Source organism: Manis pentadactyla, chromosome 18 (assembly GCF_030020395.1).
Source record: "Manis pentadactyla isolate mManPen7 chromosome 18, mManPen7.hap1, whole genome shotgun sequence".
Lineage (NCBI taxonomy): Eukaryota > Metazoa > Chordata > Mammalia > Pholidota > Manidae > Manis > Manis pentadactyla.
In genome coordinates, this window is record NC_080036.1 from 16,734,540 (window position 1) to 16,750,005 (window position 15,466).

General features: G+C 50.3%; 1 protein-coding gene and 1 long non-coding RNA gene across 7 annotated transcripts in view; both read left to right on the forward strand.

Annotated features, from left to right (window-relative positions):
- ADAMTS17 (ADAM metallopeptidase with thrombospondin type 1 motif 17) overlaps nucleotides 1-15,466 on the forward strand; it is a 317,548-nt gene that overhangs the window by 85,132 nt on the left and 216,950 nt on the right. The window lies entirely within an intron of this gene.
- On the forward strand, nucleotides 4,580-13,894 carry LOC130681475 (uncharacterized). Its single transcript, XR_008994654.1, has 3 exons — nucleotides 4,580-8,843; nucleotides 9,973-10,519; nucleotides 13,761-13,894. It is a non-coding gene; the product is annotated as an uncharacterized LOC130681475 (long non-coding RNA).

Sequence of the window (15,466 nt, forward strand, 5' to 3'; positions counted from 1 at the left end):
TGGTGTAACTTACATAAAGAGTATAGATCTTGATGGATTTTGAATTAAGGCCTACATACACACTTTAGTTTATCTTGTATTTATTGATATAGTTCTAAAGCAGCATTTGAATTCTGTTTTAATCTATTTTTCTAATGGTGGTAATGTATATAATGTAAAATGTACCATCTTAACCATTTGTAAGTGTGCATTCAGTGGCATTAAGCACACCCACATTGTTGTGCAATCATATGCCTGCCCTCCAGATAGCAGTGTTCAGATCGAACATGGAATGTTATCAGCCCCACTCCCCAAAGGTTCCCTCATGCCCCCTCCCAGACAATATGCCCCCAAAAGTAACTTACTACTGAAAATTCTAATTACTGTTTTTAAAATAGCTTAAAATAGATTTCAAAGTTAAATTTGAATGCTTCCTTTGAAGAACCCTGAGGCACAAAGTGGAATTTGGGTTTCTATGAAAAATACTTTTCCTTTACACTGTCCAATGTGCATCAGCCCCTTTCTTCAGACCAGATGCCTGATTGGGAGGAATAAACAAAAGGGCATTTATCAAACAGGGGTTGCCCACGAGGCTGGAGGTCCTGGTTGAAACACAGCCAGCATCCCAGGTAGCCCTGGAAGCTGAGGCTGCAGGCAGGGCCTGTGGGGAATGGACCCCATCTGTCCCCCCGGTCAGCTGCCTGTCACCAGCTCCCAGTTCCAAGTCCTACCTTCAGTCACATGGCCTGTCCCTCCCCACTTCCACCTGAAAGGGGGTGAGGGAGGCTTTGACCTTTTGGGCTTCCATAGGGGAGGCAGCAGTACCTCCAACAGCAGTGCATGTGGGGGGTTCCCACTGGGGGTCAAGGTGCTTTAGCTAGGGGAAGGATGGGTGCTGGGTCATCTAGAATGGCCAATGTCCACTACACCCCTGACTGCTTAGTAAAGGTTGAAATATGAGAAACCAACATATCCCAGGCTTACCACCTGTGCACATTACAGGGGTTCTACTATCATTGGCAAGAGGGGGGCTTCCCTGGTCTTGATTCTAAGGTGGTCCTGACCCCCAAGGGGGAGAGGCCTTGCCAAGCTCCTGTACACTGGGCAGAGGCTTGACTGCACAGATGAATGAAGGTGCTTTAAAAAAAATCACACTCGATGGATCCTCCCTCCATCTCCAGCTCTGCTGATGGTCTCTTGGGTCACTGTGGAAGGAGAAGGGGTGACACTGCAGGGTTCTGCTGATCTCCATCTGGGAGGAGGACACACAAAGGAGAAGAGGCAGCTCTTATGGCAGAGGCGTCTGGAAAAACAGGCTTTATCCCTTACAGAAACAGCTGCCCCCTAACTGGGTGGTCCGCTTCAGACCTTGAATTTGTGGGGTCTGAGCATCCTCTTGCATTGCTTTATCCTGTGTGATTTGCTTTCCTGCCACCATCCTGATGAGGAAGCTTTCCTAGATGGAAGAGGCTAGACCCCTGGGGGCCTTTGCTGACCTGTGCACAACCCCTCCCGACACACACACCTCCGGCCTGTCTGGGTTGGTGCGGGCAGCCTCTCAAGGAGATGTTGCCCAGGGCTTCCGAGCCTGGTCTGTGCACTGGGGCCCTCCTCCTCTGGCCCAAGGGACCCGTGGCTGTTCCCGCACTTGGGTAGGAAGAGCCCATCCCTGTGTGGGTCCGTGTGGGAGGAAGTGAGGGAGAAACATCACTGACCAGGACGCAGGTCTTTGGGAATGAAGTGTCTGCTTCAGGCCCACCTGCTGTGAGGCCAGGGGAGGAAAAGGTGCTGGGGAGCTGGGGAGAAGGAGGGGAGCAGTACTGGGTGTGTTAACGCTGCCTCTCTGAGATTTTATTGATGGAAGGAGGAAGAGAAGTTGCAGGCTTTGTCACGTCGTAACTTAGGGCTCAGGCAATAAAGTCAGGCCACTTTGTATAACAGCAGACATCTGATGTAGCCGTCTGGCTGCACTCGATCCCCCCAGCTCTGTCACCCTGCAGGGCCATCTGCTCATTCTGTCCTGGTGCCCAGACAAGCAGGCACACATTCGTTTGTATTTTCATGGTGTTGGTAAGTCTTCCTTCAGGGTTGGTGGTTTTGAATTGCAGAGGCAGATGTTCTCGGTTCTCTTTGCTGAACGAGGCTGAAAGTTACTCTGAGGTAAAAATACGAAAGTGTTACTAATAAGACTAAGATTGAGTTTCCTTTTTCTGAGGACATTCCTGTTCATTTTGCTTCCTTTTGTTATCCCTTGTGGCCTTACAGAAGTCAAGGTTCAATTTTCTTTAAGATTGTTTGTTGGAAGTAGTCTCGGACGATTGCCTCCGAGGGGAATCACCCCATTGAGTGACCAAGTTCTGCGTGTCAGTCTTCCGTCTTACCGCCCATCTCTGATTGGGCACCATGCATGCTGCTTCCTTTCAGACTTATTCACTCTGCATCCCCTCTGAGAAGCTTACAAAGAAGGCTTAACATTCAGTGACTTATGAGTTGCTCCAAATCAGGCAACTGGAGGTCTTCAGCAGATTTATCTGTTTCCAGAAGTTATATTGGTATTTGTAATTATGCTCTTAACCATGTTCTGTGATTTTTTGAGAGGTTTATGAAAGGTTTCAATTTTGGGAATCAAATGTGTACACATCTAACAAGGGTTCAGACCATTTGGGCAAGCACTGGCCCCTGTGGGGTTTCCAGCTGTGGTTCTTCAAGTGTCAGATTTGGGGCCCACTTCGGCATTTAGGTCAGAGTGGGTGCCTTAGGAGAGTGTCATTTCACAGTGCCACTGGTTAGCATGTCCCCAGTGGCTCACAAGGGACCTCTGAAATAGATACCCTTCCAATCAGGTAGTCCTCAACCTGCACGCAGTGTTGGCAATGTTGGTGATGTTGGTGCCGGACCACAGCCTGCTGCCCTCTGATTAAGCACTGCCTCCCTTGTTCTCTATTTCCGTTCCTCACAGCCAAAGGAGTGCTTTCTGATGAGTTGGAATGAAGTGAGATGCTTCATCTCATTACCTCCACCACCTAGGAGGCCAGGTGGGGGTGGTGAGATTACTACATCTCTTATTCCAGTCGTGCAGCCCTGAGTCACTCCTGACCCTTTTAGAAACCAAAAAAAACCCTTCTCCAATGGGCGGAAGAATCACGAGCAGGAAACGTGGATTTATGAGGTGAGCACTCTTCTGTGTAAGTGCTCTTAGAGCCTGTGTGCCGCCCGGTTGTTGGGAGCCTGAGCACCGTGCCGGAGAGGTGGGGCCGGGTCCCTCTGCAGTGGCTGCAGTGAGAACACGGGCTGCTGCCCTGCCTGGCGTGAGGCAGGCGCCAGAGGGGCACACCCACTACGGCTTCCTGCACTGTGGCCCTGGCCCTGGTCCCGCTCAGCCCCTGCAGGGGCCCAGCATCTCCACAGTGAACCTGACCATCCTCACGGGCTCGCACATGGCGAGCATGGCGAGGGTTGGTGGTCTGAGCACTGACCCCTGCAGGTGGACCTGGGGGCGAGCGCCGCTTCCACTACTGTCCTTGTGTGAGTCACATGATACCTCCAGCACGGTTTTCTCATTCGTAAAATGGGGATGATAATACCCAAAATTATTGTGAAGGTTAAATAAGATGATCCATCACACCCATTAGGATGGCTGTTTTTCCCCCCCTGCAACAACAACAAAAACCCTAAAAAACAAAACCTGCAGAAAATAATAAGTATTGGCAGCATGTGGGGAAATGGGAACCCTGTATACTGCTAGGAATGTAATGATGTATCTGCCTTAGAAAACAATATCGTGGTTCCTCAAAAACTAAGAATATGATCCATGAATTCCAATACGAGGTCTATAACCAAAAGAAATGGGACTTGAAGAGATATGTGTACACCCATGTTCATAGTGGGATTATTCACAGTAGCCAAAATGTGGAAGCAACCCAAGTGTCCTTTGATGGATGAATGGGTAAGCAAACTGTGATATGCAGTTATATGGAAAATTATTCAGTCTTTAAAGAGAAAGGGGATTCTGACGCATGCTATAATATGGATAAAACTTGAAGACATTATGCTGAGTGAAATAAGCCAGTTACAAGAAGATAAATACTGTATGATTCCACATACATGAGGCCCTTGGCATAGTTAGATTCAGAGAGACAGAGGGTAGAATGGTGGCTGTTGCCAGGGGTCGGGGGGCAGGGAGAATAAAGAGTTAGTGGGTGCAGAGTTTCAGCTTGGGAAGATGAGAACACTTCAAAGATGGATGATGGTGAGGGTTGCACAACAATGTGAATCTATTTAATGCTATAGAATGGTGTACTTAAAAATGGTTAAAATGGCAAATTTTATGTTATATATACTTTACCACATATTTTTTTTAAATGGGGTGAGCAAAGTTAATTTTATGCACTAGTACTTCTTCATAATGATTTCTTCCAAGAAAAATGGTCAGGATGAGAGAAGTATAATTCCCAGAGCAGGGGTTCCTCAATTCCCTCCTAGGAAGGCAGGTGCAGGTGATGCAGGGAGCTGGGGTGGGGCATGGGCCAGGGTGGGGAAGGAGGGGGTGGAGAACCAGGCAGCTGGGAGAGGCTCTGGGGTTAAGAGAACAGAGGGAAGACAGGAGAGGGCACTGTAAGAAGCATTGCTGGGGGTTGAATTAGCTTTTTAATGTTCGTAGAGAGATGCAAGTAGGGGTTCGGCCCTCTGCAAGTTTGTTTTTCCGTTGCTCGGCTGTACTGCTTTGGCTTGCGTTCCAGGGCCAGACTGGACCAGGCAGGCACTGAGACTTCGTGAAGTACCTGCAGATATTTTTGGACTGCGGGCCATCCTCATCTGCTTCTGGCATTAAAATCACTATGTTAGAGTCAAGCCGAGTTCATTCTCCCAGTGACTGCTCAGCTGTTGGACCATGCTCCGCAGAGCTGGGGTTGGTCACACGCAAGCCATGTGGTGCTCAGAAGTAACCACAGGGTCAGGACGTGTGCAGCCCTCTAGGTGCAGAACTGTAATTTGGAGGAGAAAGTTGGTTTGTTGCTTGCATATTTCAGGCAGTTCACCAGGCTCCTGTGGAACCCCCACTCTCCTATATGAAGGTGAAAGTTGGCTCTTGAGTTTTGAACCTGTTTCTACAGATATGCAACTTAAGACATTAGGAGTGCTTTGGGAAAGGGAGAGGCTGTCATGTCAGGCCAGCCTGTTGGTCTGTTCTTTGCACAGAGACCAGATCTGGGCCCAGCTGTTTTTAGGGTTTGGGTTCAAACAGCCTTTGAAATCACTGGCATAGATGACATGGATCAGAAATTCTGGGTAAGTGCTATTGTAGGGGAGGGGGTTTCATTGATGCATTGGAAACAGATAAGTCCCGTTTAGGAATTGGCTGAGTCATGGTTGGAAAAGCACTGAGTCATGGTCCAGGGTATTATATATTAGAAAGGCTGACAGCTGATATCTACACTAATTTTTTTCCCTGGATGATTAAATTTCCCACCTTCCTGGCAGCAGGAATGAGAATACAAGTGATGTGCAGTATTTCCAGGCCTGGCCTACAAACCTCCCTGAATGGTGCTCAAGGCTGACTGGCCGAGGTCACCTGGGAGCCAGCAGCTGTGGGCCCTGAAACATTGGATGTATGTGAGTGAGAAGTAAAGCTTGTGGAGACCCTGAGGTTTGGAGTTTTGTTTACTACAGTACTTACCCTCCGAGGATTAGAAATCCCCAAACCTGAGTGACTGTAAGGCTCTGCCCTTGAGGTCCCAGGGCAGTGAACACGTCTATCTCTGTGGGGACTGAGAACAATGGTACCTTCCCCTCTCCAGGTTCAGGCTGAAAGAGCAGGTTTGGCAGCCACCTGCAGGGCAGAGTCCAGAATCTTGAGCCATTTTTAGTGAAGAATTAAGAAGCAGTCTTAGACTTGAAGGGGAGGAAAACTTAACTCATTTTTTTTCTGTCTTAGGTTCATTGGCTGGGCCCCTGTAAATCTGATGACAAATGACAAACTAACAAGACAAAAGCAAACAGAGGCTTATTAGCACATGCATGGCGCATACACATGGGAGTCTTCGTGATAAATAACTGACGTGGTTAGTTAAAATTTAGGCTTATATAGCATCTTAAAATGGGACAATACATTTTTAGAGAAGTGACTGGCCAAAGGGAAAGGACTGAGTTTTATGGGTAGCAAATTGTAGGAACTAAATATATGGGGGATCTAATGGCAGATAGGGCTATTTTAAGAAAGGTTTTTTTATATAGATTCCTCTAGTGCCATCTTTGGGTCATTGACTTCTGTAGAGGGGACTGCGGAAACACCTTCACAGATTTATGTCCTGCCGTTCGGCAGATGGCGGGAGGGCAGAGAGCTTTTCTTGCATCTGCTGCTTCTCAGCTGCCTTCAGCTCAAAGTCATCCTTGTGCAAAGCAGTGTATTTTGGGGTGGCGTTTTCTTCAGACTGCACTGTGATCTTGGGGAAAATTCCTTCCATCGTTGAAGGTATTTAGGGCTGAGGAGGGAGAAGAGGCACAGAGATTGCTGCCCCTTGAGAACAGTACTAACCCAGGACAACGGGGCCCCGTGTTGCCAGACCCAGCTCTGGTCCAGGTGAGGACCAGCACCTCCCTAGCCTTGACCAAGGGCCCCCAGCCAGTCCCAGGCCCAGATGGCTGCAGGAAGGAGTCCTATTACACCTGGACCAGCCACCCCTGGCATTTTCCTGACCCGAGAGTGAGTGGAGCAGGGTCATTGGTGATCCAGGTTGGCCTAGAACTTTGGGGTTGGACGTACCCTGGCTTTGCTACAATTGAGGGGAAGAGAGACATCCAGTGACAGCTTTAACTTGGAGACCACCTCCTCCTCCATTGGCTAGCTGTGGGGGAGGGCGGAGCCTGAGGGTGGGGCACATCTCCCCAGGGAATTTGCTGTCTCCACTCTGAGGCTTGTGAGGTCCTGTTGAGATTCACGTCTGATTTCTTTGTCAAATCAACTATGTAAGAGCCACCTGTCCTCGTCTGTGCTCCTCTCAGCCCCATGGATCCTCCCTCTCAGTGCCCAGACCTCACTCTGATCACACTAGGCAAGCTGAGGAGCCTGGTGGCTAGGTAGATATCCACAAGTAGATGGGATGCCAGCCTCTGCGGGTCTAGAGTGCTGCCCTGGGGCTCCCTCCTTCAGGGCTGGGTGAGGCCCCTTCTCCACTCCCTACCACAGAGGGTAGCTTCTTCCTGCTCTTCCTGCTCCCTTACTATCTCCTGTTTGTGGAGACTATTGTCTTCATCACCTTGGGCCGCTGTAACAAAATATTCTACTGGGAGGCTTAAACAACAGACATTTATTTTTCATCGTTCTAGAGGCTGGGAAGTTCCAGATTGAGGTGCCAGCCGATTTGGTGTCTTGTGAGATCCAGCTTCCTGGCTTGTACAAAACTCTGTGTCCTCACATGGTGGAGATAGAGTGAGCAATTCCCCTTCTTATAAGGACACTAATCCCATCCTGGGGACTCCACCCCCATGACTCATCTAAATCTGATCGCCTCCCCATAGGCCCCCTCTCCTGATGCCACCCCATGGGTTAAGGCCTCAACAAGTGGATTTTGGGGGGATACACACATGCAGTCCATAGCAGGCATCCAGGCAGCTTAGCGTCTCACTGGGAGAAGCACCAAGATCCAAGTCTTCTTTGAACTTAGCCTTGGAAAGTTGAAGAGCATTGCTTTCCGGGGAGCCTTCTACGCTATCTGCACAGCGGTCACTCATCAACAGAATGGTACCAGTCCACTCCTTGGCTTGGCTTCTCGGGTGTTGATGGAGTTGGCTTCCGTGTGTTGAGAATGTCAGTGTGAGATACTTCATGTTTTTAATTCATTTAATCCTCACAATTCTATGAGGAAGTGCTGCTATGAGCTTTGTTTTACATGTGGGGAAACTGAGGTCCAGAGAGGTAAGTAACTTGCCCAAAAGCTACATAGCGTGTCAGTGGTAGAGCCAGGACTGGACCCCAACAGTTCACTTTCAGTCTTTTCTCTTAACTGTAGCTCTCCTTTCAATAACTGTTTAAGGGACATGTTTTTATTCTTTTTAGCAGATGGGGAAATGGGCTCCAGAAGGCTACATTTCTTGTCTCCAGTTATACCCAGAATGAATGATGGCTGGCATCAAACTAGCACCCTGTAAAGTCTGGAGCTTTAACTCCTATTTTATCCTGCCAGATCTGTGCCCATTTGCTTTCCTCTTTCTACAAGAAGAAATTGTCCATCATGTTTTTCCAATATTTTCTTCTTTTCCCTGACTTCATCACAGCACTGCTTTCCCATTAGGCCTTTGTCCTTGTGGACATTGTGCTTTCCCAGCATGCGCATGGGCAAATATTCACTGAGTGCCTACTGTGTGCCTGTGCTACACCAGCCCCGGGACACTTGATGTACAACACAAAGGTCCCTGCCTTTGTGGAGCTGACTCTTGGAGAAAGGGATGATATGTACCGTCAGTAGGTAAACCCCAGAGTAGGAACAGAAGTCAGTGATAAAGAGGAAAATCACAGAGGGGGGATGGGAAGTTGATGGGGTGGGACTTAAATTATAGCTGGGGTGGCCAGGACTCCACTGGAAGGGTGACGTTTGGAAGGCAGACTCTCTGCCTGCTCTGCCTTTGGCAGGTCAGGGCTTCTAGAAGCGTTGAGATTAACTGTGCCACTGATATGAATATCAAAGAGCATACATAGGAAGGGTCCCCAGGGTGGGCAGCTGTCCCACAGCGGGGACAAGTGGGTGTGCCCTGGGCCCACTCCACCTTTGCTTTCCTTCTGCAGGGCCTGATGTTTACAGAAGGCCTCCCACCTGCCAGGCACTGTGCTGGGCCCTCATGCCAAAGGTCCAGGTTCCAATTTACAGGTGAAGAAACCAAGACTATCTCTCACCCAAAGTTGTGCAGCAGGTGAATGTAGGCCAGCCTGACACCCCTCTTGTGCTTATGCCAGAGGTGTAAGCTGTTCTGAGGCAGGGTCGTGGGGTCCTGGGAAGCCCTGGGGAGCCTGGCTCCCAAGTTTGGATTTGAGTCCAGGGTGGAAAGGAGTGGAGGTTTCCTGTGCAGCCTCCGGTCATCCCCTGCCTGGTTCAAATCCCAGCCCAGCTTCTAACTGTGGACCCCTGGGCAATGCTTGTCCTCTTAGTTTCCTAACCTGGAAAATGGGAATAAGAGTAATTCCTGCTCGTGTGGTGGTTGTGGGAAGGAAGTGTGATACTGGAGGTGGAGGGACTAAAACACACATCAAATGCTCCAGCGCTGGCTGGGTGTCCTTGTTTCAGTGCCTCCCGCTGACCACGTGTGTGAAGAGGACCCTGCAGGTCCTCGGTGGTGCTGTTTGGGGAAAGACACACTCGATGCTAAAATGGTTCTCAAAGGGCGATCCCGGGCCACAGCATCACATCGCCAGGGGCCGAGCTGGGAAATCACATTCTCGGGCCCATCTAAGCTCTCCTGCATCAGAAGCGCTGTGCAGTCTGTTTTCACAAGTTCTTGGGGGGTTCTGGAGCACGCTCAAGTTTGAGAACTACACTGGTCTAAGCCTGGGTGGTATCAGAGACCTGGAAGAACTTAATTCTTCTGGCCACATACGTGTGGCATGTGTGCACGTACATGTGGAGTGTGGGAGGCGGCATGGGGACCTTTGCAAGCTCAGGAAAGTAACTGGGGGTGCAGCACTGTGGGCACCCCTCCTCACTGTCAGTGCCACCACCTTCCTTCCCAGAACAGGTCCTAGGTGCGGCTCTTCTGGCAAGTGGGATCCGGGCCACACCACTGCGGGCAGGCCAGCCTGTGCTCCTGTCTCACCGAGGGGCTGTCGCGCCTTCTCAAATTGATGAAAGGTGCTGCTTGCACCGGGCCCCTTTCCCTGTTCCAACAGCATTTCAGGTTTTTTTTCCCAAGAAAATGATTAGTGAGTTTTTTTGTGTGTGTGTGAAAAAGCCATTTCAACTTTATGCTTCCTCTCTCAAATCCCCCCTGCTTTGTCTTTTTCAGTTTCATAATATTCCAGATACTGTCTGTTGTCTCCTGTACCCCATGGTTACAGAATCAAAGGGACCAAACAGCTGTGCCTGGGCTGGAGGGGCTGCCTCGGGAGCAGCGGGCTGGCATGCTCCGCTCCCCCTTGCTGAGCTGCCCATTAAACGGAAGGGTCCCTGGAGAGGCGGGGTGAGGGGACTGGCTTTAGGGGCTCGTGGCCGCATTTCTGTTGTCACAGAGCTCCAACTGCTAAAGTAAACATAAGTTTTGAATAAAGTGGGGACCCCAAGAGGTTTTCATTTTGGAAAAGAAATCAACAAGACAGTGACTGTTTGAGGCCAAGAAATCCTTTTCTTCCATGCCCAGATCTGCATAGTCTGTGTGGTGAAAGTTGGAAGGAGCTGGAAATGCAGGGATTGTGCCTAATGCCAAGGGGCAGGTCACGGAGCAGAAGGGGCTCTAGAGGCAGGCTGGCTCTGCCCCTAACCAGCGTGTGACCTCAGCCTTATTACCTTGACCTTTCAGCCATGGTGGGGCTGCTGCACGCCTGGCGGTATTATCAGTGTGTGAAACAAAGGTAAAGCGTTTGGCACAGTGCCAGCCTGCCTCGTGGAAAGTGGTGGCTGTGATTCTTATGAGCTATTTCTAGAGGGCGACTGGCCGTTGTAAGGTCTCTGTGTCAGAAGGTGCCTGATACTTCTAATCCACCAGTAATTCCTGCCCATGCTGCCTTCAAAATATACTCTTAATCAGACCTCTTTTAAGCACACCTGCTGTTTCCCCTGTGGTTCAGGCCTCCATCACCCTCATTGCTGGGTCTCCTGGGCCTCCACAGTGGCCTCCTGGGCAGCTCATTCGTACATGTTAACCAGAGGGTTACTGTTAAATCACAGATCATGTTCATTCCTTGCTCAAAATCATCCAGTGCTATGGATAAAATCCACAGACCTGCAGGCCTCCATCACTGGTGGCCCTCAGCACTCTCGCTGCCCTCACTGCCCAGGGTTCATGCTCTCGCTCACCCTGCCAGCCACACTGGCCTCTGCCTTGTTCCTCCCTTGCCAAGCTTGCCTCCATCTAAGGGCCTTGCACTTGCTGTCGTCAGGCCTACCATGCTCTCCCCCTGACGTCTCCATGGCTCCCTCTGTCCCTTCCTTCAGGTCTTTGTCCAAATAGCATCTCCCCAGCAGGGCAGAAGTGGCCTCTCCACTGCCTCCCCAGGTATCACTCCCCAGCACTGCATGTTTATCTGGTGACTGACGGCCTCTGTAGCAAGAATGCAAACCCGAAGAAGGCACTTCTGTGTCTCCATGTCCCCCTGTTGTATTCCCTGCACCAGCATGTTTAATGCATGCATGAATGAAAACCAGTTTGTTGAACAAGTAGATTTGTAGTGGTGTTTGGAGAGATTAAGGGCTCAGCAGTTTTCAATTCCATTTATGACTCCCGTTTGCCATCTTAAAAAAGGATGACCAATATAATTTCCCAGTGTGTTAATCATCTGTATGTCTTCATACCATATCCTCTGTGCAATGGGTATAGGAGCTTCAGATTGAAGCAATTGTTAATTGCATAGTTAGCTACTCCACTTTTAAGAAATGAATCAGGCAGCAGGCCTTGGAGATTAAGAATGGCATTCCTCCTGGGGGGTGGGACCTGAGGTGGCCTTTCTACCTGTGAGACGCAGGACAATTGAATGAATAGGTGCTGCTGCAAGCATAGATCTTAAAATGCAAGTGAAATGGTGTTTTGCATACCAGGATTGTGAGGGAGAAATGAGATGGATGCAGTAAACAGGCACTGCTGGGGAGTGATACCTGGGGAGGCAGCCGAGAGGCTGCTTCTGCCCCGCCGGGGGGACGGTATTGGACAAAGACCTGAAGGAAGGGACAGAGGGAGCCATGGAGATGTCAGGGGAAGAGCATGCCAGGGCCAGTGACAGCAAGTGCAAGGCAGAAGCCAGTGTGGCTGGCAAGGTGAGTGAGAACATGAGCGCTGGGCGGCGAGGGCAGTGAGAGGGCCAGGGTGTGCGGTCTGCAGGCAGGGGATGCCCAATCCCTCCGTGGCACAGCTGGTCCGGAAGCAGGCTGGGGGTGGGGAGGGGCAGGGGCAGGGGACTTTTCAGGTGGGCAGCAAGAGGAACACCCAGTTCTGGTGATGGAGTCTGACACCTTCTGCCATGGCCCACCTCCACCGCTGCACAGGGTTTCCCAGTTTGAGCAGGGCAGGGAACAGCAGATGGAGCGTCTGTGTGCCACCAACGTGTTTTTGATTAAGAAGAAAACAGGCTTACTGGGAATGCATACAACTTCTCTGCATGAGTTGATGTTGGTCTAGGAATTCCAGACTGTTGGTCCGTATCTGGCACTCTTTTCACGCCCTCTCAGACCCAGCCCCAGGCTTCCAAAGCTCATGGATGTGTCCACATCAGGACTTGAACATCACCTCTGCCCCTGGGGAGATGATGTGGGTTGGGGGATGGGGAGGCAGCTGCAAAGAGGAAGCTAAGCCTCCTACCCTGACTCTGCAGGCAGGGGTCCCACCTGGAGGGACTGGCTTTCTGTGCTAGTCTGGGCCTATGCTGGCTCTGTTAAAGAAAATTTACTGTCTGAGATTTGTAGTGAAATCTGGGACTGCCTCTGGCCGGGCATCCCCAGCCCAACCCAGTTTTTCTGCCTGTCTCATTCGAGAGTTAATTTCTTCATTACTTCAGCTGAGGGAAAACAAGTCTTGACTATTAAGACAATCTGTGTGAAGCTGAGGTCTCCTTGGTTCATTTGTGTTAATCTATTAAGCTCCAGAGTAAGGATAATTTATAAGTAAAATGAAGGTTCAGGACTTAGGCAGACTAAGAAAGGAAAACAATGCCAAAGATTTATTCCTGGTCTGTGCTCAGCCCAAATTTAGACTCAAAAGAAGAAAAATGATGTGGAATTACTACACATTATTTAGCTCTCCAGGGGATCACTATAAAATTACATAATATAATCATGGATGAATCTAAGGCCAGAAAATGTACGCTCAAAGCTCAGAAGAAAGCCGCAGACATAGAAGACCCTTTTGGACAAGATTTCATGAGTTCAGGAAAAGCCAGCAGCTGATCAGCAAAGCAAATGATTCCAAACACCTCCTGCCCTGCGAAAGCCTTGGGCAGGCCGGGAAATTACTCACTGTGAAAAGTCAGTTCTGGAGAAAGCCTTCTAATCTGAACTAAGAAATCAGCTGGTGAAACACTTAGAAAATTATGTTTTGATTACAGACGGTCCTTGGAGAAGGGAGCAAGGTCTCTGTCAGTAACTGGCCAGGTCCTCTTCTCCCACCTTGGCCAGCCCAGTGCATGAGGGCTGCCAGTCCTTCCTGTAAGCAGGCTTACCGTCTGCGCACTTCCAGTGGCCGGCTTACGAAGGAAGTCGTTTAGGCACACTGGGAAATGTCTTTAATGAAATGAGAATCAGCCAGAGAGTTAGATGTAGGGGTCATTGCCAAGAGGCATTACACTGAAGCCTCTATTAAACTTTCCATTGGATTATCTGATGATACATAGTTGTGCCTTTGGGATTTTATTGTCTTTGATAAATGGCATGAGTTCAGAATATAAAGCAACATAGGCTATAACATAACACAATGCTCGAAATAATGAAAGCCCTTAAATTACCCCAGTGGAAGTATTTATCTTAAAGACTGCTTTGGATTAATCGTCCCCCTACCCTATCCCCTTACCCCCTTGCCCCCCTGATGTGCAGGCTCTCCATCTGTGCTCAGATGGGCAAGGTTTCCAACTCCGCGATTCCTTTTGTTGCCAGTGGAGTTCTCTGCTCTGGGAGGAAAGGGGAGCTGCCTTCCAAACTCACCTTGCCGGGACGTATCCCTTCTCCTCCCCGCAGACCATTCTTGTCTCCTAGCTGCTGGGAGTCGGGGTGATGGTCGCCTGTTTGGATCACCAGACAGAGAGAAAATGCCTGTGTCTGGAGGTGTTCAATATAAGCAATGAATTTCTCAGTCAAAGGGAGAAATAAAGTTTAAAATCCACTTATTGCTTACAAACTGCAGTCCGGGGCTGTCTGTCTGTCTTGCTCCAGAAGAAGCAAAACCAGCCCTCCCCCTCACCTTTCAGGTTCAGATAAGCCCTGGTTACCCAGGTAATTACCCATTGATATGGACATGAACTTCTATCCACCCCTGAGGAACACCTGTTGATATGCAGATGCACTAAGACCTGGCAAGATATTCTGCAAATATTACCGTTTTACCCACACTGGACTCTGCATGGTTGGTGGTGTGGAGCAGAGTGAGCTGAAGCCCTTGAGGCTGAATGATGGACCTGCCAGCCTGTCTGCCTTGTTCTGGTCAGGGGGCAACACAGACATGTCTCCCCAAGCTGGGCATCTCATACTGGCCCGGCAGCCACTTTGAGCCTTCTGTCAGTCCTGCATGCACCTCCTCATGGCAGCTCCTCATGCTACCACCGCAAAACAATTTTCCTCATGTTTCCTGAATGCTCTTCAACAGAAGCCGTGTGCATTTGCACAGGGGGAGGGAGCTTTGAGCTTGGGTCTCCGGGTCTCTTGGAGGTTAGCAGTTTCAGCAGCATGTGTGGCCTTTGGGTGGCCATCTCTGGGACATCATGTGGTTCTGTGCCGTCAACACAGAGTGGGCTATGTGGACCAAGGCCCGGAGCCTGGGGCCTGTTCAGTTTTGCGGAGCTCCTTGCTGTGGTTCTCAACCCAGGGAGCACCCTTGCACATACGAAGCTGGTATCCTGTAAACAGGCCAGGCTGTGCACTTCCTAGAGAAAAAGCTGCCGTGGGAGCGTCAGTGTGCTGTGAACCGAGAGGATGGCGGAGGTTCCTCAGGCAGGGCTCAGGAGGGAGAGCAGCCTCAGGATGCACATGTCAGGGCAGCGGAGGAGGGTGGAACATAAACCAGTGAGCCTGGGAGGCTGGGCCCACATTCACCTCTTGGGTCGACACTGGGAATGGGTGGGGAGAGGTATTTGGGAGGGAACGTGTTTTGAGAGCCTGGAATAATCTGTCGCATCCTATTCTCAAGCTGTTGGGCTACACAGGACTTAAAACTCGGTTGGCTCCTTATCACCTCTGGAATAAACATTGACCTGCCGAGTTGGAGTCTCGAGGGCTCACGTACAATAGCCACCTTCCCCGCCCAGGCCTGGACCCAGTGTCTGTCACAGCTTCTGCTGATGAAGGAGCCCTGAATGTCCCTGAATGTTTCACACAAGAATTACCCCCTCACTCCCTGAGGTGCCTCCCAGGAGTTACTTTCCTTCTCCTCCTGCAGCCCTCACGGGCAGGGCTGGAGGGTGAGGCCTCCCTCGGAGGGGCAGGCCAAGTTGTGGGTGATGAGCTCACCTCAGGGGCCCCATCTTCCTGCAGGCAGGTGGGAAGGGGAGGCCGAGGGGCTAGGGAGCAGCCTGCTCCTTCCCTCTGATCCCCAGGCGGACCCACCTCGCCACTGAGTAGAGCCTCACTGCAGCTGAGGTCCACCCTGT